The sequence below is a fragment of the Archocentrus centrarchus genome, chromosome 22, assembly GCF_007364275.1.
Source record: "Archocentrus centrarchus isolate MPI-CPG fArcCen1 chromosome 22, fArcCen1, whole genome shotgun sequence".
In the NCBI taxonomy this organism is placed as follows: Eukaryota; Metazoa; Chordata; class Actinopteri; order Cichliformes; family Cichlidae; genus Archocentrus; species Archocentrus centrarchus.
The window spans coordinates 697,501-711,818 of NC_044367.1; the positions used below are offsets into that span (position 1 = coordinate 697,501).

General features: G+C 41.1%; 1 long non-coding RNA gene across 1 annotated transcript; it reads right to left on the reverse strand.

Annotated features, from left to right (window-relative positions):
• Positions 1–1,300: 1,300 nt before the first annotated feature.
• Positions 1,301–13,711, reverse strand: LOC115773082 (uncharacterized). The gene is made up of 5 exons (XR_004019066.1): positions 13,632–13,711; positions 3,558–3,686; positions 3,455–3,475; positions 3,200–3,300; positions 1,301–1,586 (listed from the first exon to the last, which is right to left on the reverse strand). It is a non-coding gene; the product is annotated as an uncharacterized LOC115773082 (long non-coding RNA).
• Between the last annotated feature and the right edge of the window lie 607 nt (positions 13,712–14,318).

Below are 14,318 nucleotides of genomic sequence, written 5' to 3' on the forward strand. Positions count from 1 at the left end.
CTCTTTCCCGTCTCCAGTTGGTTCAAAATGCCGCTGCATGTCCTTTGACTGGAACATGTAAAAACAGCATTTTACACCTGTCCTGGCTTCACTCACTGGCTGCCTGTGAACTTTAGAATCCAGTTTAAGCTTCTTGTATATGTTTTTAAATCCTTAAATGGCCTTGCTCCACCTTGCTCTGATCTGCTCTGTCCCTACACTCCTGTCTGAGATCTTAGGTCATCTGACCAGATGCTCTTACATGTACAGAGATCTAAGTGGACCCTCAGAGGGACAGAGCATTTTCCATTACTGCCCCTCAGTTGTGGAATGAATTGCCTTTGCACGTTAGTCACCTACACTGTCCATTTTAAAAACTCATCTTAAAACACATTCATTTTCTTTGACCTCCAACCTAGCATGAGACACTGATCTTACCTGTTTTAACGTATTATATTTTTTAAAATAGATTTTTAAATAATTGCTGGTTCTTTGTTTTAATATTTGTATTTATTTGGTGTACAGAACTTTGTGTCTGCTTTGGCTCTTTTAAAGTGCTTTATAAATTAAGTTGTTTGGTAAAACTCTCCCTTCAGTATGAAAAACAGACACGTGCAGCAGGCTGGATGCTGAGCTAAGCTTTATTTAAAGGAGACAGAGCACAAAGGAACAACAGACTTGAGTTTAAACAACAGAATCATCCTGAACTCCTGCTCAGAGACCAGAAACTGAATCTACCTCACAATCAGGCTGTTTGGACACACGAGCCTGTCTGACACACTGTGGGTCCAGCAGAGCTTCAGTTACAGTCACATGATTCATACAGAGACTTTTGTACATCTTCAAATAGTAAATGATGTGGAGGAAAAAGTGGCAAGGAACCTGTTCAGGGTCCATGAAGTGCAGCTATCTGAAAACACGCTTCATAAACACAGTGTGATGTCATCTGTGGTGCTGAGGAAAGGTTCCTGAAACCAGGTGACACCAGAGTGTGTTTATGAGGAGACTTTGCTGCAGCCTCCTCACTGAGGCTGAGCGTTGTTGTCAATACAGTACTGTGAAACTTCATTCTGCACAGCACAGCTGTAGCACTTAGGGTCACAGCGAAATATTTTGCCCAGACCACCAATGGCACGGCCAAGAGAACGAAGGGAATCTCTCAAAGTATTTTCTGGAAGTGGGGGGCTATTTCTGGGCTGAAAGACTTTTTTAAACACAAATACAGTATTGGGATAGGTTTGAACAATATGTCTAAGGTCTCCAGTGATGCTGGATGGATGGTTGTCACTTGTGCATGTATCACATGCAGAGGCAAAGAGTAGATGAGGAGGTCACTTCCCTGGATGTTCTGGGATTTCAGCTGATTTCTCAGGGCTTGCAGAACACGACGTTCTGCATGCTCTCCACTTCGTCCGTTTACTGGTAATGTTGGTCTGGCTACAATCAGCCTTTGGCTGGCATACACGCCACGAAGGTTATTGTCTGAGCTACTTTCTCCAATGACGGGAGAAACAGCCTGAAAGCGGTCGTTCTTAAAAACATCAGTGTTTGGGTCCAGTCCTGGTGGGAAGACTGCAGCCAGACAGAACTGTCCATCAATCCGGTATCTGTTAAAGAAAAAAAGCACAAAACCTTTAGTGCAGTACCTTTAATACCTATAGCAAGCTCTAATCTCTGTAATAAAATGTTATGGTCAACAGTATCAAAAGCTGCACTGAGGTCCAACAGGACAAGAACAGAGATGAGTCCACTGTCAGAGGCTGTAAGAAGATCATTTGTAACCTTCACTAATGCTGTTTCTGTACTGTGATGAATTCTGAAACCTGACTGAAACTCTTCAAATAAACCGTTCCTCTGCGGATGATCAGTTAGCTGTTTTACAACTACTCTTTCAAGAATCTTTGAGAGAAAAGGAAGGTTGGAGATTGGCCTATAATTAGCTAAGACAGCTGGGTCAAGTGATGGCTTTTTAAGTAGAGGTTTAATAACAGCCACCTTGAAGGTCTGTGGTACATAGCCAACTAATAAAGACTGATTGATCATTTTTAAGATTGAAGCATTAATAATTGGAAAGACTTCTTTGAACAGTCTAGTAGGAATGGGATCTAACAAACATGTTGCTGGTTTGGAGGAAGTAACTATTGAAGTTAACTCTGAAAGATCAACTGGAGCAAAAGAGTCTAAACAAATACCAGCAGTGCTGAAAGCAGCCGAACATGAAGAATAATCTTTGAGATGGTTATGAATAATTTTTTCTCTAATGTCTAAAATTTTATTTGTAAAGAAATCCATGAAGTCACTACTAGTTAACGTGAAAGGAATACTCGGCTCTACAGAGCTCTGACTCTTTGTCAGCCTGGCTACAGTGCTGAAAACAAACCTGGGGTTGTTCTTATTTTCTTCAATTAATGATGAATAGTAAGATGTCCTAGCTTTACGGAGGGCTTTTTTTATAGAGCAACAAACTCTTTTTCCAGGCTAAATGAGCATCTTCTAATTTAGTGAGACGCCATTCCCTCTCCAGCTTTCGGGTTATCTGCTTTAAGCTGTGCGTTTGTGAATTATACCACGGAGTCAGGCACTTCTGATTTGAAGCTTTCCTTTTCAGAGGAGCCACAGTATCCAAAGTTATACGCAGTGAGGATATAAAACTATTGACGAGATAATCGACCTCACTGGGAGCAGAGTTTAGGTAGCTGCTCTGCACTGTGTTGGCACTGAAGAGCATAACAATGAAGGAATTAGATCCTTAAACTTAGTTACAGCACTTTCAGAAAGACTTCTACTGTAATAAAACTTATTCCCCACTGCTGTGTAATCCATTAAAGTAAATGTAAATGTTACTAAGAAATGATCAGACAGGAGGGGGCTTTCAGGGAATACTGTTAAGTCTTCAGTTTCTATGCCATATGTTAGGACAAGATCCAGAGTATGATTAAAGTGGTGGGTGGGCTCCTTTACATTTTGAGAGAAGCCAGTTGAATCTAATAACAGATTAAATGCAGTGTTCAGATCATTTTCAGCATCTACATGGATGTTAAAATCACCCACAATAATTATTTTATCTGAACTGAGCACTAAATCAGATAAAAAGTCTGAGAAATCAGACAGAAACAGGTTTTTGAATTTCCCAATTAGGGTGGACAAGACTAAGAGTCAGAGTTTTAAATGAATTAAAACTCTGTGGGCTATCAGTCTACTGACAGATGTGTTTACTCACTCGTTCCTGATTTTTTCTACAATACGATTCAGCTGGCCCTGAGTCAGACTGGCTCCAGCTGACAGCAGGAAGGCGAACATCATACAGGACAGCACTTTCATCTGCACAGTTTAAAACAACACACATTTTAGACATACATGCATATTAAATCCATCCATCCATCCATCATAGTTATCATAGTTGATCTCACTGGTGAAGTCCAATAAACAGATTCATTTAAGGAGTTCAATCAGAAACACTCTCAAACTCTCTCACCTTCACTGCTTTCTTCCAAAACTGCAACAGAGAAAAGAAACCAGTGAAATACAAGAAACAGAATTCAGACTAAGCTGCAAACCAAGTGCTGCTGTTCATTTACCTGCTCAGGTGGATGAAGGTCTCTGATCTTCAGTTAGCTCAAAGGGAGTCGCTCCGTCTGCAGTAATTCAGGAGGTTTTATAGAAGCAGAGGGGCAGGACGAGCAGCCCTAACAGCTCACCACCAGAACCTTAAAAATGAGGAAATGCAGCATGAGGAAGAAGAGCAGAAAGCTTATTGAAGTGTCATCACACGTCTGAACTCTCACAGTCCTCTGAACATGTGGTCACAGTCAGCAAATATGATAAACCCTGTTAGTGTGGCAGCTTTTTATAGCTTTCAACTTTCAGCCACAATCAAACAGTTTAAAGTTTAGTTTCAAATTTATTGACTGATTTAAAATCATGATTATGTATGGAGGTCCAACAGTGAGGGTCTGCGGCCATCTGTGAAGCACAGTGGAGGCTCTGTCATGGTTTGGGCTGCATCTCAGTCAGTGGTGTTGGAGATCTCGTTAAAACTGATGGAATTTTGAAAAAATTACTAGAAAAGTACCATCAGAGTTTGATCCACTATGTAATACCATCTGCAAAGCTTCTGATTGGCAGCAGCTTCATTTTTCAGCATGACAATGATCCCAAACACACTTCCAGTACAGTAAAAGCATAGTTGGATAGGAAAACACACAGTGGAACACCATCAGTCATGGACTGGCCTCTCCAGAGCACAGACCTCAGCATCACTGAAGCAGTGTGGGATCATCCTGACAGAGAACCAAAGACAGAAACATCCAAAGAAGAGCTTTGAATGTCCTTCAAGAAGCCTGGAAAACTATTTCCAAAGACTGCTTAAAGAAATGATAGAAAGCTGCCTCAGAGACTTTCAAGCTTGTTAGGACTGTACAAACTCTGATTTTGGCTTATATGCTGTATTTCTGTGTATCCTGTATTGTAAGCTTGCAGGTATTTCCCATTTAGACATAAAATTATAAAGAAATGAGGGGTGGCTCAAGACTTTTGCACAATATTGTACAAAGTAAACTGTTCCTCAGATGGCGGTGGCAAGGGTTCAGTCAGCTCTCGCATTCCGTACCTGTTCCATGGGTGTGGGTGGTCAAGGCCCAACCATCACTTCAGCCTCTAGATGCTGCAGGGGGTCCCACACAGCAGCCCCAGTCATCAGAATCTTCTGAAGTATCACAGTCATCCCAGCCTCCAGCGTCTCTTCAGTCATCCCAGCCTCCAGCGTCTCTTCAGTCATTCCAGCCTCCAGCGTCTCTTCAGTCATCCCAGCCTCCAGCGTCTCTTCAGTCATCCCAGCCTCCAGCGTCTCTTCAGTCATCCCAGCCTGCAGCGTCACCGCTTCATTCTTCAGAGTATCCAGCATCCTGTGTTCAGTGATCAGAGCTTGCAGCTCCAGCTCCACGTCAGTCTTCAGAGTCTCCACAACCTCCGCAACCTCTGCTTCAGTCATCTTCCTCGCTTCAGCATTTGCAGCTCCTCATCAGTCTTCTGATCCTTCAGCATCACCTGCAGCAGCACTTCCACCACCAGAACCTGCACCTCTGCCAGAGCCTTACGAGCAGCAAACAGGCTGCATCCGGAGCTTGCTGTACCGCTCCAGCCATAGACTGCTTTACCTATGCCTGCTGACGCTAGGCCTCTGCAGTCAACCCAAGCTATCGCTGGCACAAAGGCTTGAAATGGATCCCGCTCTGCCAGAACCAGAGAATCTGGGACCTTCTGAGCATCCCACTCTACCTGAGCATGAGTCTTCCAAGTGTCTTGAGTCTTCCGAGCCGATGAGTCCTGCTCGGTCTTAGATTCCGTCTGTGCTTGTGGAATTCTTCCCAGTTGGTGTTGGCTTCCTGGAAGCCTCCTCCGCCTTCGCCCACCACCAGAAGCATTTCATCGCTTTTGTCGGCCTCCTGCCAAGAAACCCAAGGCGCCCTGCCACAACCATCGTAACCGGTCTCCACAGCATCTCCGTCTACACTGCTGACCTTGCAACCTTGTGGCCTGTCTCCTGAGTTGCCTCGCCACCTCTATTGGCTTAATGCCTCTTGGCCTTGGACTGAACCGTGTTGCCTCCTTTGTGGTTTCCCTGACAGACCTCCTGAACAGTTTTGGCTCTTGTTCTGCCTTATCCCCAGTTTTTTTGCTCAGCATTGTTTTTTCCAGCCTTCTGCTGTCACTTTTTGGTTCTGCCCTGGTTCCCTGTGTTTTTGTTTTTGTTTCTGTTCCGGTCACTCCTTCCGGGCCCCGTCCGCCCTCCCGAGTCAGGTTGGAGTTGGTTATTTTGTTTTGTTTAGTTTTGTCCTTTTTTCCCAGTTAAGTATATTTAATCATGTTTTCAGTTTCTGTTGCTCTTTGTGTTTGTGTTATGTTCATTTTTCTGCCTGTGTCCCAGTGTTGTCTGCGTTCTTGTTTCCATGTTCAGTTGTTTCCTCTTTTACTTTGTCAGTCATTGGCTCTTATGCTCTGTTTACTTGTACTTCCTTGTCTTCTTTCTGTGATTAAGTCACCTGTGCTCGCCACCTGTTGCCTGTTCCCTGATTATGCCTGTGTGTATTTATTGTCTTAGTCTTCCCTTTGTCTCTTGTCAGAGTCTTGTTGATGTCGTGGCTGGGTCTCGTTCTGGTGTTCCCTGTGCTCCTAGTGTTCCCCGGCCATATTCCCCAGTTTAGGTTTTCGTAGTTTTGTTATTCTCCTTGTTTCTGTATCTAAGTTATCAGCCATAATAAAGGCTCGATTTTCGTTACTCGCATCTGTCTGCCTGAGTCCAGCATTTGGGTCCCCTTTCACACATGCCTCACGGCAGCTAACCATGACATCTGTGGATGTGTGAACCATCATTCAATTAAATTCAATTCAATTCAATTCAATTTTATTTATATAGCGCCAAATCACAACAAACTGTCGCCTCAAGGTGCTTTGTATTGTGGGTAAAGACCCTACAATAATACAGAGAAAACCCAACAGTCAAAACGACCCCCTATGAGCAGCACTTGGCGACAGTGGAAAGGAAAAACTCCCTTTTAACAGGAAGAAACCTCCAGCAGAACCAGGCTCAGGGAGGGGGGGGGTCATCTGCCGCGACCGGTTGGGCTGAGGGGAGAGAAAGACATGCTGTGGAAGAGAGCCAGAGATTAATATCAATTAATGATTAAATGCAGAGTGGAGTATAAACAAAGTAAATAAGGTGAATGAGAAGAAACAGTGCATTATGTGAACCCCCCAGCAGACTAGGCCTATAGCAGCATAACTAAGGGATGGTTCAGTGTCACCTGATCCAGCCCTAACTATAAGCTTTATCATAAAGGAAAGTTTTAAGCCTAATCTTAAAAATAGAGAGGGTGTCTGTCTCCCGAATCCAAGCTGGAAGCTGGTTCCACAGAAGAGGCGCCTGAAAGCTGAAGGCTCTGCCTCCCATTCTACTCTTAAGTATCCGAGGAACCACAAGTAAGCCAGCAGTCTGAGAGAGAAGTGCTCTGTTGGGGTGATATGGTACTATGAGGTCTTTGAGATAAGATGGGGCCTGATTATTCAAGACCTTGTAGGTGAGGAGAAGGATTTTAAATTCTATTCTAGATTTAACAGGGAGCCAATGAAGAGAAGCCAATATGGGAGAAATCTGCTCTCTCTTTCTAGTCCCTGTCAGTACTCTAGCTGCAGCATTTTGGATCAGCTGAAGGCTTTTCAGGGAGCTTTTAGGACACCCTGATAATAATGAATTACAATAATCCAGCCTAGAAGTAATAAATGCATGAATGAGCTTTTCAGCATCACTCTGAGAAAGGATGTTTCTAATTTTAGAAATATTGCGCAAATGCAAAAAAGCGGTCCTGCATATTTGTTTAATATGTGCATTGAAGGACATATCCTGGTCAAAAATGACCCCAAGATTTCTCACAGTGTTACTGGAGGCCAAAGTAATGCCATCCAGAGTAAGTATCTGGTTAGACACCATGTTTCTAAGATTTGTGGGGCCGAGAACAAGAATTTCAGTTTTATCTGAATTTAGAAGCAGGAAATTAGAGGTCATCCAGGCCTTAATATCTTTAAGACATTCCTGCAGTTTAACTAATTGATGTGTGTCATCTGGCTTCATTGATAGGTAAAGCTGAGTATCATCTGCATAACAATGAAAATTGATGCAGTGCTTTCTAATAATACTGCCTAAGGGAAGCATGTATAATGTAAATAAAATTGGTCCTAGCACAGAACCCTGTGGAACTCCATAATTAACCTTAGTGTGTGAAGAAGACTCCCCATTTACATGAACAAATTGGAGTCTATGAGATAAATATGATTCAAACCACTGCAGTGCAGTACCTTTAATACCTATAGCAAGCTCTAATCTCTGTAATAAAATGTTATGGTCAACAGTATCAAAAGCTGCACTGAGGTCCAACAGGACAAGAACAGAGATGAGTCCACTGTCAGAGGCTGTAAGAAGATCATTTGTAACCTTCACTAATGCTGTTTCTGTACTGTGATGAATTCTGAAACCTGACTGAAACTCTTCAAATAAACCGTTCCTCTGCAGATGATCAGTTAGCTGTTTTACAACTACTCTTTCAAGAATCTTTGAGAGAAAAGGAAGGTTGGAGATTGGCCTATAATTAGCTAAGACAACTGGGTCAGTGATGGCTTTTTAAGTAGAGGTTTAATTACAGCCACCTTGAAGGTCTGTGGTACATAGCCAACTAATAAAGACTGATTGATCATTTTTAAGATTGAAGCATCAATAATTGGAAAGACTTCTTTGAACAGGCTAGTAGGAATGGGATCTAACAAACATGTTGCTGGTTTGGAGGAAGTAACTATTGAAGTTAACTCTGAAAGATCAACTGGAGCAAAAGAGTCTAAACAAATACCATCACGAAACTAGAAAACCTAGTTTCAGCTGGCAGCACTCCTGATGTTTGCAAAGGATCAACAACACATTATTTAACAGGGCTGCATAAAGACTAACACACATTAGGAGTCTGAAATTCCAAATGTGTCTGATTTACACTTTAATTCAGATCATGCATCAAATTTTTTTTTTTTATAAAACATATCTTTATTAGTTTTATTCATTTATAAATGCCATGAATAACACTTCCCAAACCTTCCCATACTGAACAACTGGCAGTGTTTAAATAAAATAAAAAAAAACAAAACAAAAAAAAAACCAGACACTAATAATCATAAGAGAAATTACAGTAAAATAACGTGCATTCCTCACACAAAGTAGATATTATAATTATCTCACTCTTCAAATGCCTCTTCAATATCACAATTTTTCACAAATTCCAAAAACATCTTCCATATACCATAAAACTCAGAAGCTTTCCTCCTTACTATATAGGTCAGCTTTTCGAGAGCCAAACTCGAAGTTAAGTTCTTTAACCAGTCGCTAAGAGAGGGGCAGTTTACATTTTAGAGCGCCTGGCCTGTAGTAAACAGAGGTCAACCATTTTTCTTTCCCTGCTGGTTCCAGACCAATTTTCTGGGTAACTACCAAAAATACATAACTTAGGGCATAAAGGTATTGGGTTTGATACTGTCTGAGAAAGAAGGTTTAACATGGAACTCCAAAATCTTTGTATCTTCTCACATTCCCACAAGCAATGATATAGTGAACCCTGATAGGTGTTACATTTATAACAAAGATCTAGATTCCTGGGGTCAAACTTATTCAGCTGTAAAGGGGAGATATATGTTCTTATTATCCAGTTATACTGTATTAATCTCAGTTGGGTGTTGATGGTTTGTGTATATGTCTTTAAACATATTCTACTCCATTCCTCAGGTGAGATATCCTCCTGTAGATCACGTATCCAACCCTGTCTTTTACTTTCAGAATTGTCATTGTGGTTCTCAACCAACATGTTATATAACTGAGTGATCAGGCCTTTACTGATGGGTTTATTTTTTGTCATTAATCTTTCTAAGATGGTGAGTGGAGGTTGTACCAAGTTTTTTAGATGTGCCAGAATAAAGCTTCTAAGTTGTAAGTATTTAGATACTCAAGTATCTGTGGCACATTAAACTTGGCCCTCAACTCCTCAAATGACATTAGATTCTGATCCTTGTATACATGTTGCAGTGTTGTTATACCCCTCTCAAACCATGCTTTAAACCCCAGGTCTTTTTTTGCCACACTGAAGTGTTCATTGCCCCAAATTGGTGAGAAAGATGACAGCACTGGGGTATCTCCCAACCATTTATGTACCTCATGCCACAGCATAACAGTATTCTTTACAAAAGGGTTAACTGTAGTTTGCTTTAGCTTCTCCAGAGGTGCAGAGTATAACAGGCTGTCCAGGGGCAATCCTTTGGAGCATAATTTTTCAATCTCTACCCAGGGCAAGTTCTCTTTGGAAAACCAGAACATTGTGGCTCTCACCTGGGCAGCCCAGTAATACCACTGCAAGTTGGGAAGTTGCAACCCTCCTCTATCGTAGGGTAGATATAAAAGGGAGAGTCTGAGTCTTGGCTTTCTCTTATTCCAAATGAATTATGAAAGAAGCTTTCTGATTTTAGAAAAAAATGAAGATGGGGGAGCTAATGGAATTGATTGGAAGAGATATAGAAATTTGGGTAATATATTCATCTTTATTATGTTTATTCTGCCCAGTATAGACAGAGGCAGCGTTGTCCACCTTGTGATTTCCTCTGACACTTTTGCTAGCAGGGGATCATAATTTACTGAACCAAGATTGGCAACTTTTGGGGCTATTCTTATACCCAAATATTTGAATCCTTCTGTAGCATTCACAAATGGGTGGGAGATACTTGGTTTACTTCTGTCTTCTTCACTCAGAAACATTATGGATGATTTGTCTTTATTCACTTTGAAACCCGAGAAAGCACTAAACTGATCGATCAGGCTTAAAAGAGACGGAACTGACTCTAAGAGATGAGATAGAAAAATTATGGTATCATCTGCGTTCGTTGCTATATGGTGATCCAGGTCTCCCAATCTGATACCATAAATTGAGGGGTGCGCTCTAATTGCAATTGCCAAAGGTTCCATAGTTATTACAAAGAGCAAAGGTGAAAGTGGAGAACCTTGCCTTGTACCTCGTATGAGCTCAAACGGCCGTGATACCATTCTATTCATAGATACCATTGCAGTAGAATCCATAAATAAAATTTCAACCGACTGACAAAAATAGTTGCCAAATCCAAAATGCTTAAGTGCCTTCTCTGCGTCCAGTGATAAACTTGCAGTGTCAGGGGACCCTTCACACATGTGGATTACATTACGAACTCTTCTAATATTATGGAAGCCCTGGCGACTTTGGACAAATCCATTTTGGTCTGAATGTATAATGGCTGGTAAAACCCTCTCTAATCTCATAGCCAACACTTTAGCTAGAATTTCTGTGTCAGAATTCAGGAGTGATTATGGGTCTGTAAGAGCCCCTTTCAGTTGGTGATTTACCTGGTTTTAAAATAAGAGTGATCAGGGCTCTTTGCAGCGAGCTAGGAAGGTTACCTGTTTGAAATGATTCCTCAAATACATTTAACAATGGACCAATTAATTTTTCTTTAAACAATTTGTATAGATCTATTGGAAGTCCATCAGGACTTGGTGCTTTACCACCATTCATACTAGTAATGGCTTTGCAAATATCATCTCGATCTACTTTTTTTTTATCAAGGCCAGTTCTTGTATTTTCTGAAATACAAGGAATATCCAGTTTGTCCAGAAAACCTTTTTTTGTTTAACCATATCCAGTAGGCAATCTCCCTTATACAGGGTTTTATAATATGAAACAAAAGTGTTATTAATTTCCTCTGGATCTGTAGTTAAATCTCCCTGCTCATTTCTAATTATATTTATAGCTCTGTCTGATTCCAGTTTCTTAACTTGCCATGCAAGTAATTTACCGGGTTTTTCACCCTGGTCATAAAAAGTTTGGTTCAGTCTTATTATTGTCACGGCTGTGTGCGGGCAAGGCAGGGAGGACCCCAGTGCAGGACACGGCGAGAGTAGGTTTGGAGGGAAGTTTATTTGAAAACCCAAATAATCACCAAACAGTAAACTCGAAACTCGAAAGCAGGAACTAAAAACTCGAAGGACAAAACACACAGGCAAAACTGACGAGGACCTGAACACTGAACTAAACAACACTGAGACTTAAATACACAAAGGAAACGAGGGGAGAGGGGAAACAACTGGGAACAACAGGTGAAATGAATGAGACTAATGACAAAGGGGAAGCAAAACTAAACACAAAGCACAAGGAACATGAGACTGTCAAAGTAAAACAGGAACTGACTAAACATAACAAATACTAACCTAAACACAGAACACTTAAGGCAACTTTACAAAAACAAAACAACAAAGGAAACCAAACCGCACACTCAAATAACAAACAGAGAAACTAAAAGCAACACTAAGAAAACAACATGCAAAGTACAACAAAAGAAAGCTACACAAAATAACTCAAAACGCTGGGCCACCGGCCCAGGATCATGACAATTATACTGTCTTCAACTTTTGATAGAGACAACTCCTCATATTCTGCCTTAAGAGCCCGTTCCTGTTTTGTTGGTAAAGAATGATGATGAAAACTCATCCTTTCTAAATCTCTGATTTGGGACTCCAACACATTCATTCTATGTTTGAATTTATTATGTTTAAAACCAGTGAAACTAATCATTTGCCCTCTAATGTATGCTTTAAAGGCCTCCCATCTGATGGCTGCTGATGTTTGATTTGTATTTAGAGAGAAATAGACATCGATGTGCTCCCCAATAAATGTTATAAAGTTTGGATTGTGTAACCACTTAGGGTGCAGGCACCAGCTAGAACATCTTTTGTTTAGATGAGAATCAATGCAATAAACTGAAATTGGAGCATGATCCGACAAAACAATACTATCATACCTGCAGTTAGTTATATTTGGTAATAGAGGATAAGAAATTAAGAAATAATCTATTTGGGAGCATGAATTATATGTTGAGGAATAACATGATTATAGTGCTTATAGTTAGGGCTGGATCAGGTGACCCTGAACCATCCCTTAGTTATGCTGCTATAGGCCTAGTCTGCTGGGGGTTCCCATAATGCACTGTTTCTCATTCACCTTATTTACTTTGTTTATACTCCACTCTGCATTTAATCATTAATTATTATTAATCTCTGGCTCTCTTCCACAGCATGTCTTTCTCTCCCCTCAGCCCAACCGGTCGCGGCAGATGACCCCCCCTCCCTGAGCCTGGTTCTGCTGGAGGTTTCTTCCTGTTAAAAGGGAGTTTTTCCTTTCCACTGTCGCCAAGTGCTGCTCGTAGGGGGTCGTTTTGACTGTTGGGTTTTCTCTGTATTATTGTAGGGTCTTTACCCACAATACAAAGCACCTTGAGGCGACAGTTTGTTGTGATTTGGCGCTATATAAATAAAATTGAATTGAATTGAATTGAATTGAATGATTATTCTTTTTTACCTGGATTCTGCATTCTCCAAGGGTCACAAAGATTTAGATCTTTTATATACTGTTCTAGTTTCTTTCTAGTTTGAGGATGGGAGATATCTGATCCTGATGAGCGATCAAGCTTTGGATCTAGAGTGCAGTTGAAATCACCTGCCATTATTGTTTTACCTGGAACTGCAGCTACCAGCAGAAACAAATTTTCAAAAAAAGATGGATTGTCTTTGTTAGGGCCATATACATTTACCAAATTAATGTTTTCATCAGATTTACTTTATGTAAAGTTTAAAAAAGTAAAAAAAAAAAGTCTCAATTTCCATTTCATTCCTAAAGTTCCTAAAGACAAGCAGTTAAAAGAGGAAACAAAGCAAACTTAGTTTCTGCAAACAGAGCAGAAGAAGGATGTTTACAGTTTACGGTCACTGCCTCCATCCTGGATTGTTAGCTCAGAGTTGGTGGGTCTGCTCCATCTTTCCAAGTTAAGGATTCCAGTTTAAAATTCTGACCTCCGAGTATGCTTGATATTCCAAGTAACTGCTTTAACTAAGCTGCACACAGCTGATGTTAGCCAGGAAAACATTACAGTCTGACTTTAATGGAGAGGAAATAAAAACACATACAGTTTGTTGTGTGAAGAAATCAAACATCAGCTGAACAAACAGTAAAGTTCTTAAAGAGAAACTGAAGGAAACAAAGCAAACTTACAGTTTCTGCAAAAACAGCAGAAGAAGAAGAATCTCCACTCCACACCTGGACACTAAACACTGACACACGGGTGAGCTGCTTTCTGGAAGCAGGCGGGACTCCACCTGAAGCAGAACAGGTGGGAGGAGGATGAGGCGGATTTTTCAGATGAGTTTTGGACTGTTTGGACTGTCCCTTTATTGTGTGCTTTCTATTCAGTTTTTCCCTTGTCTCATTAGTTGTGTCACGATCCTGGGCTGTTTTGGCCAGTGTTTTGTATATTTGAGGGTTTTGTCACTTTATTTGGTGATCCCTGTTTTTTTGGTTTATTGTTCGTTGTTTCCATTTGAGTGTGTTTAATCATGCCCCAGTTTTGATGCTTAGTTTAGTTCCTCCCTCTGTGTTCTTGTTCCCCTTGTTTATGTTCTTCGGTGCACCTGCCTCCTTGTCTTATGTCTGCGCCTCTGTTCCCGTACCTACCTGTTTCCTGTTTTACTCTGTCCGTCTTTGTCTCTTGTGCTCTGTCTTCAGTTTTACTTCCTGGTCTCCTCTGTTGTTATTACTTACAGCTGTGCTTCCTACCTGTTTCCTGTTCCATTTTTAGTCCCAGTGTATATATTGTCTGTGTTTTTCCCTGGTCATGCTCCTGTCAATGATCCCCCACACTGTGTGTCAGCCTTGCCACGGCAGCTGCCCTGCCACCATCTG